This window comes from Carettochelys insculpta, chromosome 16 (assembly GCF_033958435.1).
Source record: "Carettochelys insculpta isolate YL-2023 chromosome 16, ASM3395843v1, whole genome shotgun sequence".
In the NCBI taxonomy this organism is placed as follows: Eukaryota; Metazoa; Chordata; order Testudines; family Carettochelyidae; genus Carettochelys; species Carettochelys insculpta.
In genome coordinates, this window is record NC_134152.1 from 14766112 (window position 1) to 14776552 (window position 10441).

Here is a 10441-nt window from a genome sequence, read left to right on the forward strand (position 1 = left end):
AGCAGTACAAACCCCAGACCCTAGGGTCGATACAGCTATACTGCTATAAAGCCACCTCACAGTGAAGCAGTATGCTTCCCCATAAGTTAAAGAACTATGGCTTGGATAAATAGACTGTATGGTGGACAGAAAGTAGGCTAGATAGTCAGTCCCAATGGATAGTGATCAATGGCTCTATGTCTTGTTGGTGGCCAGTATTAAGTGGAGTACCATAAGGCTCAGTTCTGGGGCTAGTTTTGTTCAATATCTTTATTAATGATCTGGATGAGGGGATGGATTGCACCCTAGGCAAATTTACAGTTGACACTGAAGTAGCAGGAGAGGTTGATACATTGAATGGTAGGGATAGAGTCCAGGGAGACCTAGAGAAATTGGAGGATTGGGCCAAAAGAAATCTGATGAAGCTCAAGAAGGACAAGCACAGTGTCCTGCACTTATGACACAGGAATCCCAAGCATTGCTACGGGCTGGGAACTGACTGGTTAAGCAGCAGTTCTGCAGAGAGAGACCTGAGGATTATAGTGAATGAGAAGCTGTGTGTGAAACCACAGTATGCTCTTGTAGCCAAGAAGGCTAGGGGCATACAGGGGTGAGTTTAGCCATAGCATTGCTGGACAATCTGGGGAAATGATGAGTCCCCTCTATTCGGCACTGGTGAGGCCACAGTTTAAGTATTGCATCCAATTGTGCCACACACCCCCATTACAGAAAGGATGTAGACACACTAGAGTGAGTCCAACAGAGGGCAACAAAAATGATTAGGGGGCTGGAGCAAATGATTGATGAGAAGCAGGTTAGATAGACCTCTGACAGGGATGGTCTAGAGAGTGCTTGGTCCTGCCAGTGACGGAGATCCCAGAACCTCCCTAGGCAATTTATTACAGTGTTTAACCACCCAAACAGTTAGGAAGTTTTTCCTAATGTCCAACCTAAACCTTCTTTGCTCCAGTTTCTAAGTCCCTTGCTCCTTTTCCTATTCTCAGAGGCCAAGGAGAACAATTTTTCTCCCTCCTCCATATAACCCTCTTTTAGGTACTTGAAAACTGCTGTCATGTCCCCTCTAAGTCTCTTTTCTGAACTAAAGAAGCCCAGTTCTTTCAGTCTTCCCTCACAGCTCATGTTCTCTAGACCTTTAATCATTCTTGTTGCTCTTCACCAACTTCTCCACATCTTTCTCCACTTTCTCTCCATCTTTCTTGAAATGTGGAGCCCAACACGGGGCACAGTACCCCAAATTAGACCTAATGAGTGCTGAGTACAGCAGAAGAATGACTTCCCATGTCTTGCTCTCAACAATCCTGTTAATGCATCCCAGAATCATGTTTGCTTTTTTTTGCCACAACATTACACCATTGACTCATATTTAGCTTGTGCTTCACTATCACCCCTAAATCCCTTTCTATAGTACTCCTTCCTAGACAGTCGCTTCCCATTTTGTATGTGTGAAGCTGATTGTTCCTTCCTAAGTTGAGTACTTTGCATATGTCTTTATTAAACTTAGTCCTGTTTAACTCAGGCGTTTCTCCAGTTCATCCAGATCATTTTGAATTTTGACCCTCTCCTCCAAACCAGTTGCAACCCCTCCCAGCTTGGTATCATCTGCAGACTTAACAAGCATACTCTCTGTGCCAATATCTAAATTGTCGATGAAGATATTGAATAGAACTAGTCCCAAAACAGATGCCTCTGGAATCCCACTTGTTATGTCCTTCCAGCATGACTGAATAATTAATAACTATTCTCTGAGAATGGTTATCCAAACAGTTATGCACCCACCTTATTGTAGCTCCATTTAATTTGTAGTTGCCTAGTTTATTGATAAAAAGTTCATGCAAGACCATGTCAAATGCCTTACTAGGTGTACCACGTCTACTGCTTCTCCCTTATCCACAAGACTTGTTATCCTGTCAAAGAAAGCTATCGGATTGGTCTGGCATAATTTGTTCTTCACAAAGCCATGCTGGCTGTTACCTTATTTTCTTCCAGATGTTTGCAAATGAATTCCTTAATTACTTGGTCCATTATCTTTCCCAGCACAGAAATTAAACTGATTGGTCTTTAGTTTCCTGGATAGTTCTTTTTTCCCTTTTTATAGATGGGCACTACATTTGCCCTCTTCCAGGCTTCTGGAATCTCTCCCAACTTCTAGGACTTTTGAAAGTTGATAGCTAAAGGTTCCGATACTGCCTCTCTCAGCTCTTTAAGTATTCTAGGGTGCATGTTATATGGCCCTGGTGATTTGCAGACATCTAATTTTTCTAAGTAATTTTTAACTTGTTCTTTTTTATGTTATCCTCCTAGAGCAAGTCTGTGCTACAGTGACCCGTGCATCAACTGTGTTTCCCCTGCAGGTCTGACTAGCTGTGGGCACCTGCAGCTCTTTCCTGTGGGAGCCTGTGGCCACTGGATTATAGTCTTCTTGAACTGTCTGCTTGAAGCAAACCACTGTTTCATCATAACAATAAGGACACAGAATACCCACAAAAGGTCTCCATGCAACCCTATTCTATCTGGGATACTAAATGGGACTAGTGACAGATCCAACGCAAGGCAGCAACATGGTGGCCTCAAAGAAAATGAAAAAGTCACTAGAGTCCATAAACTCAAGGCTTCAAATGGTTATGAAACATGGTAACTATGTGCTAGGGTAAAAACAGAGTCTGAAAAAGATCTGAGAGGGCAAAGCCAAGTTGGTCACATTAGCCAACAATTGTCCTGCTTGGAGAAAATCAGAGCTTGAGTACTATGCTGTGTTGGCAAAGACGGGTGTGCACTACTGCAGCAGCAACAATCGTGAATTGGATACAGCATATGGAAAATACGACAGCGTGTGCACACTGGCTATCATTGATCCAGGTGATTCAGACTTCATTACAAGCACACCAGAGCAGACCAGTGAGAAATAAATGGGACAACTCTCTCTTACCCTAGGCCACAAATCTCCTAGGGCCTGTCTTGTGACTCTCCCACCATCCCACCTTCAATACTCCTTTAAATCCAAGCCAAAATCTTTGTTGTCTCAGCTCATGTGGCTGGAACTTCTGCCCAAAAGTAGTTTGGTGAACTCTACATGGGTGTTGAGCCAGAACAACAAAGAAAATGGCTCTTGTATTGATGGTCAATAGGCCTGGTGCATTTCCTGACTATTCTGCTATTGAATTAACTTGTACAGTAAATACCACAATAGTCTGGTGAAGATATATTATTAATACATTACTGCAGGCTGCTCCAAATAACACTAATCTTTGCATTCTTCCCTTCCTGTCTCCAGCATGAGGGTTGCTTTTCTGCCAATTGCAGATGGCTGCAAGCAGCTGAACTTCAGCCATGGATTGATTAGTGCATTTTAGGGGCATCCTGGACACTCCTGGTTTCCCCAGGTCAATCCCCTATGAAAATTGTGCACGCTGTATGACACAGCAGCCGCTATATCAGCTTGGAGTTAGAGATTCTTGTTATCACTTCGGCTGCGCTTGCTTGGTTTAGGATGTTGCAAAATCCTTTCGGAAACCCTTGTTGAAAGAGAGTACAGGGAAGTCCCTATGTACTTCTGATCTTTCTTGCAGTTCTAACAGATGATTCACTGCAGCTTGCAGGTTGAATGCACTATGAGCCACTGGTCTATTACCTGTTTCATTAGAGGCTAAACTTCCCCTTTGCAAATGACTGGTATTAGGTAATAAAATATGATTGTGCAGTCTTTATAACCAAATCCAGAAGCCGGTATGCAAATGAGGCACTTCCAGGGAAAGCCTGGGTGTTTTGCACAGCCCGTTTTCCTGGAATGATAAGGAAATTGATTTCTGTTGTAAATGAACAACAGCTCAGGGTCTTACAATGTAGCAGCATGTGGCTGCTCAATACCGTTTGTCAAATATGCGCTAACATTTTAGAAATATGATCACTGAATGCAAAATAAAACCTGCAGGCAGGAACAACACTTTCTGGTTTTGTACTGCAGAAAGAGAGTTGCTGAACTGAATTCTCTGCTGCTGCAAATGTCATTGATATCAGTGGAGCTGCACGGATCCTATGTACATCAACAAAGAATTTGCCCTACAGGTGTAACGCGCTTCTTGGCTAAGGCATACAAGTTCTTTCAAACTCTCAATGGAGCATGTCGTACCACCTGGTGAGGGAGAAGTTAAGAGCATATCTATAAAGTTAGGCTATCTCTGCACTAGGAGAGTAAGTTGAATTTGTGAAGGTTGACTTTTATTTTTTAGCACCTTATTTTGTGATGTCAAGGGTGTATATGCTCAAAGGCCCATGAAGTCAATAGATGGTGTCCCCATTAGGGTGGGCAGCTTCAACTTACAGAATCACAGAATCATAGGGCTGGAAGGGACCTCAGGAGGTCATCTAGTCCAGCCTCCTGCTTCAAGCAGGATCAACCCCTACTAAGACATCCCAGCCAGGACCTTGTCCAGCCGGGACTTAAAAACCTCTAGGGATGGAGAATCCACCACCTCTCTAGGCAACGCATTCCAATGCTTCACCACCCACCTGGTGAAGAAGTTTTTCCTAATATCTAACCTACACCCTTTCCTCTTCAACTTCTGACCATTCCTCCTTGTTCTGCCATCTGACACCACTGAGAACAATTTCTCACCCTCCTCTTTAGAGCTCCCCTTCAGGAAGTTGAAGGCTGCTATTAAATCACCTCTAAGTCTTCTCTTCTGTAAACTAAACAAGCCCACATCCCTCAGTCTATCCTCATAGGTCTTGTGCTCCAGACTCTTAATCATTTTTGTTGCCCTTCGCTGGACCTACTCCAGCAAATCCACATCCTTTTTATACTGGGGGGCCCAAAACTGGACACAATATTCCAGATGTGGCCTCACCAGTGCTGAATAAAGAGGAATAACTACTTCCCTAGATCTGCGCAAAATGCTCCTCCTAATGCACCTCAGTATGCTGTTAGCTTTCTTGGCTACAAGGGCACACTGTTTACCCATATCCAGCCTTTCATCCACCATAACCCCTAGGTCCCTTTCCATCGTACTGCTGCTGAGCCATTCGGTCCCCAGCCTGTAACAATGTTTGGGATTCTTCTGCCCCAGGTGCAGGACCCTACACTTCTCCTTATTGAACCCCATCAGATTTCTTTTGGCCCAGTCCTTCAATTTATCCAGGTCACTCTGGATTCTTTCCCTAGCCTCCAATGTATCTACCTCTCCCCCTAGTTTTGTGTCATCCGCAAACTTGCTGAGGGTGCAATCCAGTCCCTCATCCAGGTAATTAATAAAGATGTTGAATAACACCGGCCCCAGAGCCGAGCCTTGCAGCACTCTGCTTGAAACAGACTGCCATCCAGCTATTGAGCCATTGACCACTACCCATTGGGCCCGACCATCAAGCCAGCTTTCTATCCATCTTATAGTCCAAGGATCCAATCCATATTTCCTTAACTTATGGACAAGAATGTTGTGGGAGACCGTAAGTGTAAGGTAATGCATGTTGGAAAAAATAACCCAAATTACACGTACTACATGATGGGGTCAAATTTAGCTACGACAGATCAGGAAAGGGATCTTGGAGTTATAGTGGATAGTTCTCTGAAGACATCCACGCAGTGTGCAGCGGCAGTTAGTAAGGCAAATAGGATGTTAGGAATTATTAAAAAAGGGATCGATAATAAGACAAAAGATATCATACTTCCCCTATATAAAACTATGGTACGCCCACATCTCGAGTACTGCGTGCAGATGTGGTCTCCTCACCTCAAAAAAGATATATTGGCATTAGAAAAGGTTCAGAAAAGGGCGACTAAGATGATTAGGGGCTTGGAAAGGGTCCCATATGGGGAGAGGCTAGAGAGACTGGGACTTTTCAGTTTGGAAAAGAGGCGATTGAGGGGCGATATGATAGAGGTATATAAAATCATGAATGGTGTGGAGAAAGTGAATATAGAAAAATTATTTACCTTTTCCCATAATACAAGAACTAGGGGACACCAAATGAAATTGATGGGTAGTAGGTTCAAAACTAATAAAAGGAAATTTTTCTTCACACAGCGCACAGTCAACCTGTGGAACTCCTTGCCCGAGGAGGCTGTGAAGGCCAGGACTCTATTAGGGTTTAAAAAAGAGCTTGATAAATTTTTGCAGGTCAGGTCCATAAATGGCTATTAGCCAGGGATAAAGTATGGTGCCCTAGCCTTCATAACAAGGGCAGGAGATGGATGGCAGGAGATAAATCACTTGTCTTCTGTTCTCCTTCTCTGGGGCACCTGGCATTGGCCACCGTCGGCAGATGGGATGCTGGGCTTGATGGACCTTTGGTCTGACCCAGTATGGCCATTCTTATGTTCTTATGTTCTTATGTTCTTATGTATCAAAAGCCTTGCTGAAGTCAAGGTATATCACATCCACTGACTTCCTCATGTCCACAGAGCTTGATACATCGTCATAGAAGCTGATCAGATTGTTGAGGCAGGACTTGCCCCTGGTGAATCCATGTTGGCTACTTTTGATCACTTTCCCCTCTTCCAAGTGCTTCAAAATGGATTCCTTGAGGATTCCCTCTATTATTTTCCCAGGGATTGAAGTAAGGCTGATGGGTCTATAGTTCCCTGGATTGTCCTTCTTTCCTTTTTTAAAGATGGACACTATGTTTGCCTTCTTCCAGTCATCCAGTATCTCCCCCGATTTCCAAGAGTCTTCAAGGATAATGGCCAAAGGTTCAGCAATGACCTCTGCCAATTTCCTCGGTACCCTGGGCTGCATTAAATCCAGACCCATGGACTTGTGCACATCAAGTTTTTCTAGATAGCTCAGAACTTGTTCCTTCCCCACAGATGGCTGCCCTCCACCTTCCCATACTGCATCATCTAGGACCATCATGTGGAAGTTGACTTTGTCTGTGAAGACTGAGGCAAAAAAAGCATTGAGTACTTCAGCTTTTCCTGCATCATGTGTCACTAGGTTACCTTCCTCATCCAGTAATGGCCCCACACCTTCTCTGATAACCCGTTTATTGTTCAGATGCCTGTAGAAACCCTTCTTGTTACTCTTCACATCCCTTGCCAGCTGCAGTTCCAATTGTGCTTTCACTTTCCTGATTACTGCCTGGCATTCTCCAGCTGTATGTTTATACTCCTCCTTAGTCAACTGTCCTCGTTTCCATTTCTTGTATGCATCCTTTCTGAATTTAAGCTGACTAAGGATTTCCCTGTTAAGCCAAGCTGGTTGCCTACCATGTTTGCATTTCTTACTATGCAGCGGGATTTTTTGTTCCTGTGCCTTCAGTAAGACTTCTTTAAAATACTGCCAGTTCTCTTCAACTCTTTTCCCCTTCATCTTCGTTTCCCAAGGGATCCTGCTCATCTGGTCTCTTAGAAAGTCAAAGTCTGCTCTTCTGAAATCAAGGGTCTGTATGTTACTGCTCACCCTTCTTCCTTTCATCCAGATCCTAAAATCTACTATCTCATGGTCGCTGCAGCCCAGGTTCCCCCTGACTTCTATTTCTTCTACTAGTTCTTCCCTGTTTGTGAGCAACAGGTCAAGTTGCACACGGTCCCAGTCGGTTCCTTCAGCACTTGTACCAAGAAGTTATCCCCCATAGTTTCCAAAAACTTTCTGGATTGTCTGTGTGCTGCTGTATTTGTCTCCCAACAAATGTCTGGATGATTAAAGTCTCCTGTGAGAACCAGGGCCTGTGGTTTGGAAGCTTCACTAAGCTGCCTGAAGAAAGCCTCATCTATCTCCTCTCCCTGCTCTGGCGGCCTATAACAGACACCAACTACAACACCACCTCTGTTACTTCCACCTCTGAGTTTAACCCAAAAACACTCCACTGGATTTTCTCCTTCCTCATACTGAAGCTCTGAGCAATCATACCGCTCCCTCACATAGAGTGCAAATCCTCCTCCTTTTCTCCCCGTCTGTCCTTCCTAAACCATTTATAACCATCCATGACTGTGCTCCAGTTATGCAAATCGTCCCACCAAGTCTCCATTATTCCAACCACCTCATACTTGTGTGACTGTGCCAGGGCCTCTAATCCTTTGTTCCCCAGGCTTCTGGCATTAGTGTACAAACATCTTAGAGAAGGGGCCGATTGGCCCACTTTCTCCTCTTCACCCAGGAAACCCACTTGATTGTTCCCTCCTCCTTCCCCACTTACCTCAGGGCTTGTGTCACCTTCCCCCGACAAACCTAGTTTAAAGCCCTCCTCACTACAGCCGCGTCTACACGTGCACGCTACTTCGAAGTAGCAGCACCAACTTCGAAATAGCGCCCTTCACGGGTACACGTGTTGGGCATTATTTTGAAGTTAACATTGACATTAGACAGCGAGACGTCGAAGCTGCTAATCCCATGAGGGGATGGGAATAATGCCCTACTTCGACATTCAACGTCGAAGTAGGGAACGTGTAGTCGTTGCGCATCCTGCAACTTTGAAATTGCGGGGTCCTCCATGGCGGCCATCAGCTGAGGGGTTGAGAGACACTCTCTCCAGCCCCTGAGCTCAATGGTGGCCACGTGGAGCGGCCCCTTAAAGCTCCCCACCCCATCCCTTCCTGTGCAGGAAGCCGAGAGAGCGTGCAGGCAGCAGCAGTAACATGCGGCTAGCCTGCACGCTCCTCCGCAGCCACCCACACCCCCACCCAACGCGATGGCCGCCCTGCAGCCCCCCCCAGCGCCCCCAGGGGACCCCCCTAAGGGGAGCCAGGGCTCACAGCCCAGCAGCCAGGCAGGGAAGCGGCAGCGGGGACCCTCCTGGATGGAGGCCGAGCTTTGGGACCTGCTGGGGCTCTGGAGCGAGGAGGAGGTGCTTCAGGTAATGGGGAGCAAGAGGCGGAACGCGGATGCATTCGCTCGGCTGGCCGAGGGCCTGGCTGCCCGGGATCACCCTGCCCACACTCCAGATCACGTACGCAGTAAAGTGAAGGAGCTGCGGCAGGGTTACGCCTGGGCCTGGGATGTGGCCGGAAGATCTGGGGCCACCCCCGTCACTTGCCCCTTTTACAGGGAGCTCAGGGCCATCCTGGGCCCCGGCACACCTCCTCCCCTCCGGCCACTCTTGATACCTCGGCCAAGGAGCCCCAGCAGGCCCCAGAGGCGGAGTCCGCCCGGAGGCAAGCCCCGCACCCCCGGGCCCCCCCCAGGAGCCCACCCCCGGGGCACCGGAGCAGGAGAAGGAGGAGAGGGACTCCTCCTCCAGTGAAGCTGGCCTGCACATCATCCTCCCATCCAGGAGCTCCAGCTGGGCGTCCGCCCCCCGGGTGTCCCCCGACCATGGGAGTGGACCATCAGGTATGTACCCCCCGGTGCACACCCCCGGGGTTGAGGGGCGGGGGTAATAGATATGGCCAGGGCCCTCCACATGCCCAGATGACCATGGCCCCAAGGACAGCAGTGCCATGTCCCTCACAGGAGTGCATCAGCCCCTTCCCCTCCCCCAGCATGACAGTGCCATGCCTCATCCATGGGGCAGGGGGGAGCGGAACCTCTAGGGTCCCCCAGCGGGAGGAGGTGGGACACCCAGCAGCAGCAGCAGCAGCAGCATGTGATGGAGTGGGGGGAGTGCAAATGCGAGACTCAGGCTAGATATGAGAAACAAGCTGAATAGCTCCCAGTGGCTAAGGATGATCCTGGGGCTACAACTGGCAGGTTACACCTCTGCCCTGAACAAAGAGGAGGGAGGAGCCAAGCTGGGTTTGAATCGGGGGCCGCAGGTAGAGGCTAGGGGAAGGGAGAGCTGGAAGGCAGCCAGCCTGAGGAGGGGGAAAGCTACACCCCAGAGGGGCACCCCTCGGGGTCTTCTCCCCAGGACGGGTTGGAAGGACTGTCTCTGACTGCTGTACTGTCGCTTCTGGGAGAAACTGGGCAGCTGTTGCCTAATAAACCTCCTGTCATACCTGCTGAGTGAGGGAGAGTCACTCCTGCCAGCGGACAGGGTGCAGTGCAGGGGGACCCCTAAACCACATCACAGCAGCATCTCCCGGGGACAGAGATGGGGAACCTGCAGCAGAGGGGTGGGGGGACAAGGGCCACGGCTTGGGGCCCACACTAACGGCTGTCTCCACTCTTCTTTCCCCCGTCTTGTGTTCCGCAGCTGCACCATCGGAAGGACCAGAGAGCACCGGCAAGGCGTCAGTGGTCCCGGAAAGCCCTCCGGGGCTATCACTCCAGGCCATCCCCTCGGCGGAGCAACAACCGGCCCCATGGCGGGGAAGACGGCAGACGCAGCACCACCACCCACTGGCGACGGACCCCCAGCTGCTGACACTGCACCGTCGGCAGCTGGAGGTCGCCGAGCAGCGACTGCGGGTGGAGGAACACCGCCACCACTTCCAGGAGCGGGCGCTGGCCTGGCGCCAAGAGGCATGAGGGGCCTACATGCGGACCCTCAACCGCATCACGGATTCCCTGGCCCCCCCAGGCCGTGCCAGCCGCCGCAGCGCCCACCCTGCCTGCTCCACCTGCTGCTCCAC

The 10441-nt window shown here is 48.6% G+C and overlaps 1 pseudogene; it reads left to right on the forward strand.

Moving 5' to 3' along the window:
- The first annotated feature begins 2558 nt into the window (after nucleotides 1–2558).
- Nucleotides 2559–2906, forward strand: LOC142021806 (large ribosomal subunit protein eL30 pseudogene; annotated as a pseudogene).
- Nucleotides 2907–10441: the final 7535 nt, after the last annotated feature.